This window comes from Chinchilla lanigera, unplaced genomic scaffold (genome assembly GCF_000276665.1).
Source record: "Chinchilla lanigera isolate Chin_1 unplaced genomic scaffold, ChiLan1.0 scaffold00029, whole genome shotgun sequence".
NCBI classification, from domain to species: Eukaryota; Metazoa; Chordata; class Mammalia; order Rodentia; family Chinchillidae; genus Chinchilla; species Chinchilla lanigera.
In genome coordinates this window covers 716,289-725,897 of record NW_004955430.1, presented here as the reverse complement: position 1 = coordinate 725,897, position 9,609 = coordinate 716,289, and positions in this window count along the sequence as shown.

The following is a 9,609-nucleotide window of genomic DNA, read 5'->3' as shown; positions in this document are numbered from 1 at the left end:
TTATTTTTACTGCATCTCCATAGACATTGGTAAAAGTTGAGTGAGCTGCACATATTATAAAGAATGCTCAATCACTAAGACCAAATTCACTGGGACCTCTGTGTTCTCCAGTGCATGGCCCTGCACTGGCCAGTAGGAGTTACCAAGTGGGAAGAGGAACTCTTATGTAGATTTCTGGTTCTGAGAAAACTGAACTTCAGAAAACTTAAACCATGAAATCATGGACGGACGCAGATATTGTTTAATGTTGACTCCATCTACTTAAGTGTTCGTTTAAGTAGCACTCCCTGCCAGAAGAGTCTATGACCAGGAACCTACAGCTTGCGTGTTAGCTGTACATGATCTAACAGAGCAGATTTCTGCATCTCTAATAAAATCATAGGAGCTTCTTTACAAACTAGAATCTGATAGAAGTTTTCAGGGACTCATTTCTTAATATGTCTTATTGTTTTCTAATAATCAAGTATCTCTTAATCTTTCTGCTGTTGTGACACTGGTGGTCAAGTATTGGAATGCTGCAGCCAGAAGGAAACTAAGAAGAAACAGAAGCCAATCCACTAATTTTGCATTTGAAAGAAAATAAACTGATTTGTTCCAGGTCACATAACTGTTAGGCTGAAGACTAAATCCTAGACGGCGTGATTCCCGGAAACTCCTAACTTTGCTTTTAGGCTTGCATAACTGCTCGCATCATTTGAAATCAAGGTTTGTCTAAATGCTGCGGGAGTTCGGTCTCATCCCAGGATGGATGTGCAATTGTCTAAGGCATAGTCTGTTGTTCTGCCAGGGGTTCATCCCAGTACTCGGCAGGAAACCAGTTCTAATTTCAGCCAGCGCAAATGAGGCATTTTTTTTTTTCCTACGCAGGGCATGACAAGTTTTAGAAATAATGAGCTCTACTCACCGGACTTCTTTTGGGCTTGGGTATTGTAGTCTAGAATAATTCTTAGCAATATCCTTGAAGGAGCTGAAGTGTTACACATAGGCTTTCAGAGCCATGTTTTATTATAAGGCTCATTCGTATCAGTTATGAGCAAGCATGTATCAATAGAAAGAGGAGTTTACAGTTCTGTGTGAGTTCCACTGACTGTGGGATGGTGCACTGAGGTTTGAGATCATATGACACTGCCTCATTTTTGTGGAAACCCTATCTAGCCTGAAGCACTTTCCTCCTTACAGCCCTCCCTCCTGCAGTCTCCTGCCATAAACGGAGTTTATGCTCACTCAAAACTATCAAAAGATAGGTCATGTATTAATGCCAAGCACTAGAACAGCTGGTTGAAATGGAGGTGTGAAGCAGCTGTTCCTATAAACTTTTCCACCCATGGGAAGAGGAAAAACCCTTTGTGAGGTCCAAACTTCACACTGGCACACAAATGCCATTACTCCTTCCTGAGCACTTTCCTTTGTGCGCCTGTTGAGTTATCCAAATAATGGTTCTTGGTCCTTCTGGGGCATGGGCTCTGCACATTATCTTATGGGAGTTATGGACCGGGTGCTCCACTGTCCCATGCATGTGGGTGTGCACACCCAATTTTGTTCTTCATTTCAGGAAGTTTAATGACCCTTTGGCATCAACTGAGGGTCTCAAAGTTAAGAAACCCTGGTTGACACATTATCTTCTTCCTACGTTGAGAACTTGCAAGCTTTGGGGAAATCATATTTGATTTTTTACTGGAGGCTTAAACTATAAACACTGGTCAATACCTAGTGATAGCTCATAGCAAAGGCACTCATTTTTTCAGTGCATTTCACAGCCTGGGCATGTGCTCTACCACAGCTACATCTCCAGTTCTTATCAAACATGCTTTTAAGGCATGTCATGCCAGGCAAACTAAGAGTGCCCAAGATGTCCTTACTCAAAGGCATACAGCCTATGTAGGGATGTTAAAGTGGTTGGTTAAGCACAAAGTAGCATACTACACCATAGAGTGTCCAGAAGCCAAAGGAATCTCCTGGGGTCAGAGCACTCCAGACAGTCTTTGCAAGGGTAGTATAACACGACTGATTGCTTGAGGTACAAATAAACTGGATATAAGAATGGAGAGACACCTGGGGGAAGAAAGAAGGGTATTCTGAACAAGGAAGCAATGCCTGAGAAAAGCTTTTGAGAATACTGTCAAGTTAAAAGTCAAGAATATGGGTGACAATAAGTATATACACTAAATATGTCCTATTTCTATGCATTATCTGACATACATGTTCAAAGCTGGGGGTACTACTGACCTAATTCTAAAGCAAAGTCATGGTTACATCATCACATTAAATGGACCACAGTTAATGTTGTATATACTTGCATCATTTATGGACTGATGTTTTGTGTTCTCAGCCGAAAGGTGTGTTCATTTTAAGTTTTCTCCATGCTTCTGGTGTTTTTCTCTATGATTCTGACTTTCTGTGCATTAGGAGCTTTTAAGAGGACACTCTCACTTCTACTTCAGTCTGTCTTCTCTCTTCTTAATACTACCCATTATGACTTATATCTAGATGTCGTCCTGAAGCTTCCTGTGTACCTAGGAGGGGCTTTTGGAAGTGACTGGATCATGGGTGTGGATACTGGGTTAATCCTCTGATTGGTTTAGCGTCTGGGTGTGGGTGATGGATTTACTGAACAGGGAAGACCTACTCAGCGTGTGAACCTTTCTCAAAGAGAAAAAAGAAGGAAGTCTTGCTAATTCCTGTCTGCCATGCTATAAGCTCTTTCTCCTCTGGCATATCCTTCTGCCATGTTACCTTACCTAGGAGCCAGATGAATGGATTAGCTAAAAATAAAGCTAAAAATAAACCTTTCCTCCTTTAATTTGTAGGTGTTGGGTATTTTTTCCCAGCAGTGAGAAAGTAACAAAGACAGATTTCAGTACTAGAGAAGTGGGATAAAACTGTACTGCTACCTGGCCATGTGATTCAAGAGTCCTTGGAAATGGCTTGCAGGAAGAGTTTGGAAAGATTTGAAGATGCTTGCTGAAGAAGTAACACTGAGATGCTGTAAGCTGAGCTTGGTAGGACATGCTGATCAGAGTTTGGAAGCCCAGAATCCTTATAGAAATGGCTGGTAAAGACCAGACTCAGTTGGGAAGAAAGACTGCAGGCTCTATGTGTTATATTGTGCCAGGAAATTTGTCTGAATTTTTCTCATATCCAGAGATGTTGCAGGAAACCAAGATTAATGGCAGCAGACTAATTAATTTGCTGGAAGAAATTTCAAGACACTCTAATGTTAAAGCAGTGGCATGGCTACTGCTGGGGGATTTTTGTCAGCTGTATCTCAAGTTTCAGGAGGAAACAGCCCACCAGAATGACTTTAAAAGTTTTTACTTTCACAAGAAAGGAAGCTCTGATGAAGTTGTGACCTAAAAAGATGGAGCAAAGGAAAACTTGGTTGCTAAAGAGATGAGCATTAAAAAGCCAACAAGAGTAGAAAAGATGGTCTGAGAATAACATAAGAACCAGCAGGACTCTACCTTTGCAGCCTCAAAATTGTAAAGATGATAGACTTCTTTGGGCAGAGAGCACCGAGGTGCCATGTTCCAGAATAGTGAAGGCTTAGGAAATTTGTTCCTTGGGATGGGGCTCATAGTGCTCAGTAATCTAGGCACTCAACCCTTACAGCCAAGAAAGAAAGAAGCCTGGTTACTACTCCAGCTGGCAGCAGAGCTTGACATTATCCTTGTGGTGTTGGGTTTAGGTGCATGCAGAATGTACAAGTTGTGGGATCAGGAAAGCCTCCACCCAGATTTTAGAAAATGCCCAGGAGGACAGAAAGTGTGCTTCTGAAAGGGCAGTGTGAGAAGCTTTAAGTGTGAAATCAAAAGTGCATGAAAATTCCAGACAGTTGACAAAGCCAAGAATGTGGGTTGTCTGAAGAAAGATATAAGAAATGAGCAAAGCTGTGCCCAGGAGAGAGGCTATGAGGGCAGCAACCACTGACAGTGTCGTAGAGGCAAGGCCACTCAAGCCCTTTGGAGTGCACATCTTGCCACAGATTGTCCAGGTGCTGGACATGGAACTATGGGATTTAGCATTTGCCCTGTCCAATTTTGGTCTTGCTTTGGTCTCATTCTGTTTTATCTTCCTATTTCTACCTTTTAGAATGGGAATGTTTGTCTTATTGAATGTCAGAAGCCTTTAACCTTCTTTTCATTTTCATAGGGTCTTGCATCTAAGAGTCTGTCTTAAATCTCAGAGGAGAATTTGAACTTGGACTTTATAGCAATGATGGAACTGTTGAAACTTTAGCAACTCTTAGAGGTGGACTGAATGTAGTTTGCCTAGAGAGATATGCATGAGACTATTTGGGACCCAGGGTCAGAATGTCATGGCTTATACCTAGATGTTCCCCTAAAGCTTCATGCACTCATGGGGGGGATGACTGGGTCATCATGGGTGTATGATAATAAATCAGCCTTCTGATTTGTTTAGCACTGTTCTGAGCACAGAGGATGGGTTTCCAGAGCAGGAAGCCCCACCCAGGGTAAGAGGGGCATGAACCAATAGGCTTGCAGCCTGAATAGAATAAAAAGAGGAAGAATGAGGAAGTCTTGAAGCTTCTTGCCTGCCACTTCATGATCTCTTTCACCTCTGCCATGCCCTTCTGCCATGCTGCCCTTCCTAGAAGCCAGATACAGACTGTGAGCTAAAATAAACTTTTCTTCCTTTAGCTCATGGGTGTCAGGTATTTTGTCCCAGTAGTGAGAAAATAACTAAGAAACTATTGCTTCTATGAATAATAGAAACAAGTTAAATTTTTGGTATTTAAATGTGTATACCACTGTATTTGCATATCTACCTATGCTGGTATATGTGCAAAAATATTTGCCTATAGGTAGGACAAAAATATTTGCCTATAGGTAGGAGTCTGAAGGTCTTATTTTAAAGTGTTGCAATGGTTGACTCTGGGGACAGGGTTTGCAAGGTGAGGATATTAAGAAATGAACTCTGTCTTTACTCTGAATACTTCTGCATTGTTTGAGCTTGTATAAGTATACACTGTTTCTGTAATTAAAGAAAATAGGAATAAAAGGAAATTAAATCTGACATACATCCAAGTAATATGAAGCCCTTTTGTCCCCTTGAAGCTAGGAAGAACAACAATGGGGCCTCAAGGGAAATGTATTGTATCAAAACCTATGGTCTTTTTTATTAATCATGTATTGAAGCATCCTGCCTTGGATTGCCAGTAGATTTGATCTGTGTAAATATGCATATCTCTGCTAATAATTTATGGTACCTGGATGTATTATTAGTTAGACTGGCATCTCACCCACACAATGACATACTTGTGTGTTTCCTGATATTAGATCCCATTGCTTTCTGTACAGTTTGGATTTTCTAGCTTGTTGGTCTATAACCTGTATCTGTCCAGGATGAAGAGGTCCCGAGAACAAGGTACCCACGGATGAATAGAAAAGCAAGAGAAAAAAGAAAAACAAGAGAGGCAAAATTCTGGGATCAGGGCACTAGCAGCCTCTGGGACTGAAGCACCAATTAGCATTTCAGTAATCTTTTGTTGAGAAAGAACAAAAGATGCAGCTGGGCAAATGGGAGGATATCAACAGGTTTGGCAAGGACAATACAACTCAAGTACCACAGAAATGAGACTTGACTTAGTTAGCATCATGTTATCATTTCTTTGGGCATACCTCAGCAAAGCATCTAGTGTTGACCCTGTGGCTTTTCACAGGGACACAGGTTTTGCAATCATTTCCTTTCCATCAAGACTTTTGCTAGACTTCCTTCAGAACTGAACAATCATATGGCTTGGTCAGGTCTGAGGTAATACATTGAAAGAGTAACTATAGAATGTCCTTCTCCACACTAGCTGATATGTTGGTTTTCTCATAATCTCTCTTTTTCTCTATGCAAGGGATAGGAAACCTTTTCGAGACCAGGTGCCAAAACTTCAACCCAAAACCCACTTCCTTGTCACAGAGTGCCAACAGTGCAATTAAAACTCAATAGTGAGGTTTTGGTTTATAAAAAAAAAAACAACAACTCATACATTTGGCACTCTGGCAGAGAGAGATCGTCATGTGCACTGAGGCACATATGCCACAGCTTCACCACCACTGCTCTATGCTGTCAGTGGGGTGTTTCCTGCTCTGTGTCATAGGGCTAAAGTACAAGCTAAAAAAAAAATGCCCTTCTTGTATGTGGCAGAGCTCCAAATTTTCTTTTGGGCTCTAACCACCATAACATTGCATCCAGAACTTACCACAAATCCCTGATGTGCGAGGAGCTAGCTAGGCACACAGAGCCTGCACTCAGCACATTAGAAGTGTAGTGTATCTCATAAACAGAGGAAAGGACACAGGTTAGCAATTCCAGTCTCACGGTCAAACACATTTGCGAGAATAATTTTTTTTTGTATACTTACATTATAGCATCTAGGTGTAAAACAGCAGGCAAAATTGCACATGTAGTGTAATGACTACTTTGTAAAATCACACGTTTAATGGAAAAATGGCAAGAAAGTGGAGAAATACCATCAGATGCTGTAAGAGGAAGGCAGGAACGTGAAAGTTCTATTTTGTCAAAATTGCACTGCTTCAGGAAGTAAAAAGCAAGATTAGGAAAGACTAACCATACGCACTTTGGTACAACAGTAATAACTGGTTGTAATAATGTAGAACAGTGTTGCTTAGTGGTTAAGAACATGATTTCTGCAAGTTCAAATCCTGACTCTTGCACTTATGTGCTGTGTGACTTTGTACACTTTATTTAGCCTCTTTGTCCTTAAGTTTCCTTATCTATAAAACTAAGCCTGTAACTTGTTACCTCATGGGACTGTTGGGATGTTGAAAGAGCTCTTAGCATGGCATTTGGTACACTCAAAGCATAATAAATACAAATTAGTGAGTATTGAAAGCTCTGGTTGAGTGTGTTTCAGGGTTCTGGCTTAATCCTCAGAACTGTGAAGGAGGTTTGTGGTTGTTCCTGTTTTTCAAATGAGGGCAATGAAGCTTAGAGAAATTGAACCACGTGCTTATTTACTGTGGTGTGAGAAATAGGACAATAGGAAATAGGACAATAGACAGCCAGATCCCCAGGGTCCACACTGTCAACTATCATCACCCACTAGGTATGTTAAAGAAGAAATCCAAGCTCACCCCATCCATAGTTAAAAATACTGTAGGTTCACTGGGTGTAGGGTTTGTTTTGGGAGTGATGAAAAGTTGTGGAACAAGTAGTGGTGAAGCCTATGTAATGTCGTGAATATTTTGAATATCCTTGAGTCCTATATGTTAAAAATGGTAAATGTTGTCATGCGTGTTTTACCACAATAATGACAAGTTTTAGTGTGAGGACGAGTTGCTCCCATACTATGAATGGTGCAATGAATACACTGTGAATCTTGTAACAGCTGGGTCCACAGGAGTAGCAGTCCATCTTCTCCTTGAGTGTGACCTCTCTGAGATTGTTCCAGCATTATTCCAAAACCGTTCAATGCAAATTTAGGGTTTGATGAAATATCCCTATGGCAAGCACAGAGCAATTGTCCCTCCTATAAACTGAGAGGCATAATTGCATTCTCCTCCCTAATAAGAAAGTTTCTTGCATATTTTAAATCCTAAAGTGTGAAAGTGGAATCCAGGAGGGATTTTGTTTTCAGTGAATAGTAATTTATAAGATTAAGGCAATGTGAGAAGGAATGGAATTAAGGGAAAATATTAAGAAATACAAACTAAGTGTAATTTGCTTTTGTCTTTACTGAAGTGTTTGAGGAGCTCATTGTCTAGCTGCTGGATAAGAAAAATTATGCCTTTGAAATTCTTCATTGTTGGTTACCATCAAAGCTTTTGAAAAACTTAATTCTGTAATAAAGAAAAGGTAATAATTGCCAATACACTGTGATTATGTTGCTTCAGTTGTCAATAAAAATTGTTAGCCAATTAATCAATTGATAACAGGAGGCTGTTAAGGGATGTATAGGTTGGCGCCTGATTCCTTAGGGTTGTTTGTTTTGTTGGACAATATTGAATCCAAAGCATGAATATCAAACTGAGTCATAAAATTTACATCAACAACATCAATCACAATATTACAAGAGAGCTGTAAATGACCTGTTTCTTTGTGTCAGCCAAAAGATGAGAGTGAGGTCATCTGTTTTATTTAAAGAACTAGTAACTTCCACAAATACCTTGAGACACTCAAAAGCATTTTTATCTTGTGATAAACCATTGAAAATATAGTTTGTCAAAACAGACTCTGATATAATACCTAAAATGTACTGTTCTTTTCCTACCCCAAAAGATCAAAATAATGGAATATACTGTTGCTACAAATACAGGGTATGATAAAAACATATGGTGAATCGTGAAATTTTAAAATATGTTAAAATAAAAGACACATTGCCACTGATCTCAGAATACTCCCTCTCCTTTCAAAGATGTTTATCCCATCATTCTTGCCTCTTTCAGCTGTGCTGGTAATCCTCTACCATGAATATCTTTAATTATATAGTCATGGCTGCCTTGATGTCCTGCATGGTTTAGAACTATTGACTGTTCATGGTCATTTTGACCTTGGGAAAGAGTCAGAAGTCACCCAGTGCCAGATTTGGTGAATAAAGTAGAGGAGGACACACTGTAATATTTTCATGAATCTTCCTTTCCCTTGGACAGCTCTTGGCACTAGTGTTCACTATATTTTTTATCAAACCACTAGGACACTCAGGGAACAGGACTTCAGAACCTCTTCTAAAAGTGGGAAAAGCAACAGAATAAGTATGTTCGATGTGAGTGGGAATATCTTGGGGGGATTAATGGCAAACTGTCTTCTACTGTACTACATTATTTTATTTTTTATTTAAACATTCACTGTATTTCTTGATTGCTTTTCACCATCACACTACATCTTCACCATCACTGTCTGAACCATATTTTTATTTCCTGATAACTGTTACCAGAGGAGATTGATGGGTGACTTCATAAGCTACTCAGTGCTATGGCTTTGAGAAATCATATTTGGTACTGGAGAGGCATGATACTGTGTTTTGTTTTGTTTTGTTTTGTTTGTCTTTTTGAGACAGGATTTTACTGGGCAGTTCAGGCTGGCCTTAAACTCACTTTGTAGCCCAGGTTGGCCCCAAATTCACAGCAGTCCTCCTGCCTCAGCCTCCCAAGTGCTAGGATTACAGGAATGCACCACCATACCCAGCTTATGATACTGTTTTGGTTTTGTTTTTGGCTTTAAAATACTGGTGGGTTGCTGCAAATGTCAAGGTGCCAGCGAGATCTTCCTAGGGATTTAGAGTCACAGCACCTTACACTATGAACATCATCAGGCCAAGAAATAAAGGTTACATATTCTCCTTTTGAGGACCCCATGCTACTTCTAGTGTTTCTCCCTATTTGAGCAGGCTTGGTAATTTGAGGGGGAGAAGCAATAAAACTAAACATTCAACATTGCTATGAAGCAGGTAAAACAAGGTTCTTTAGAGATATTTGCTGTTGCTGATGTTATTTAAGTCTTAGTAGCCTTAAAAATGTGAAAGTCTTAATTTAGTAAAAGAAAATTGATCATTAGCCCAAAAATAAGCACACTGACATACCATCGTAAAGTCAGCATCATTATTTTTCTATCATATCAAAAAGAAAATGGATCTCTGTA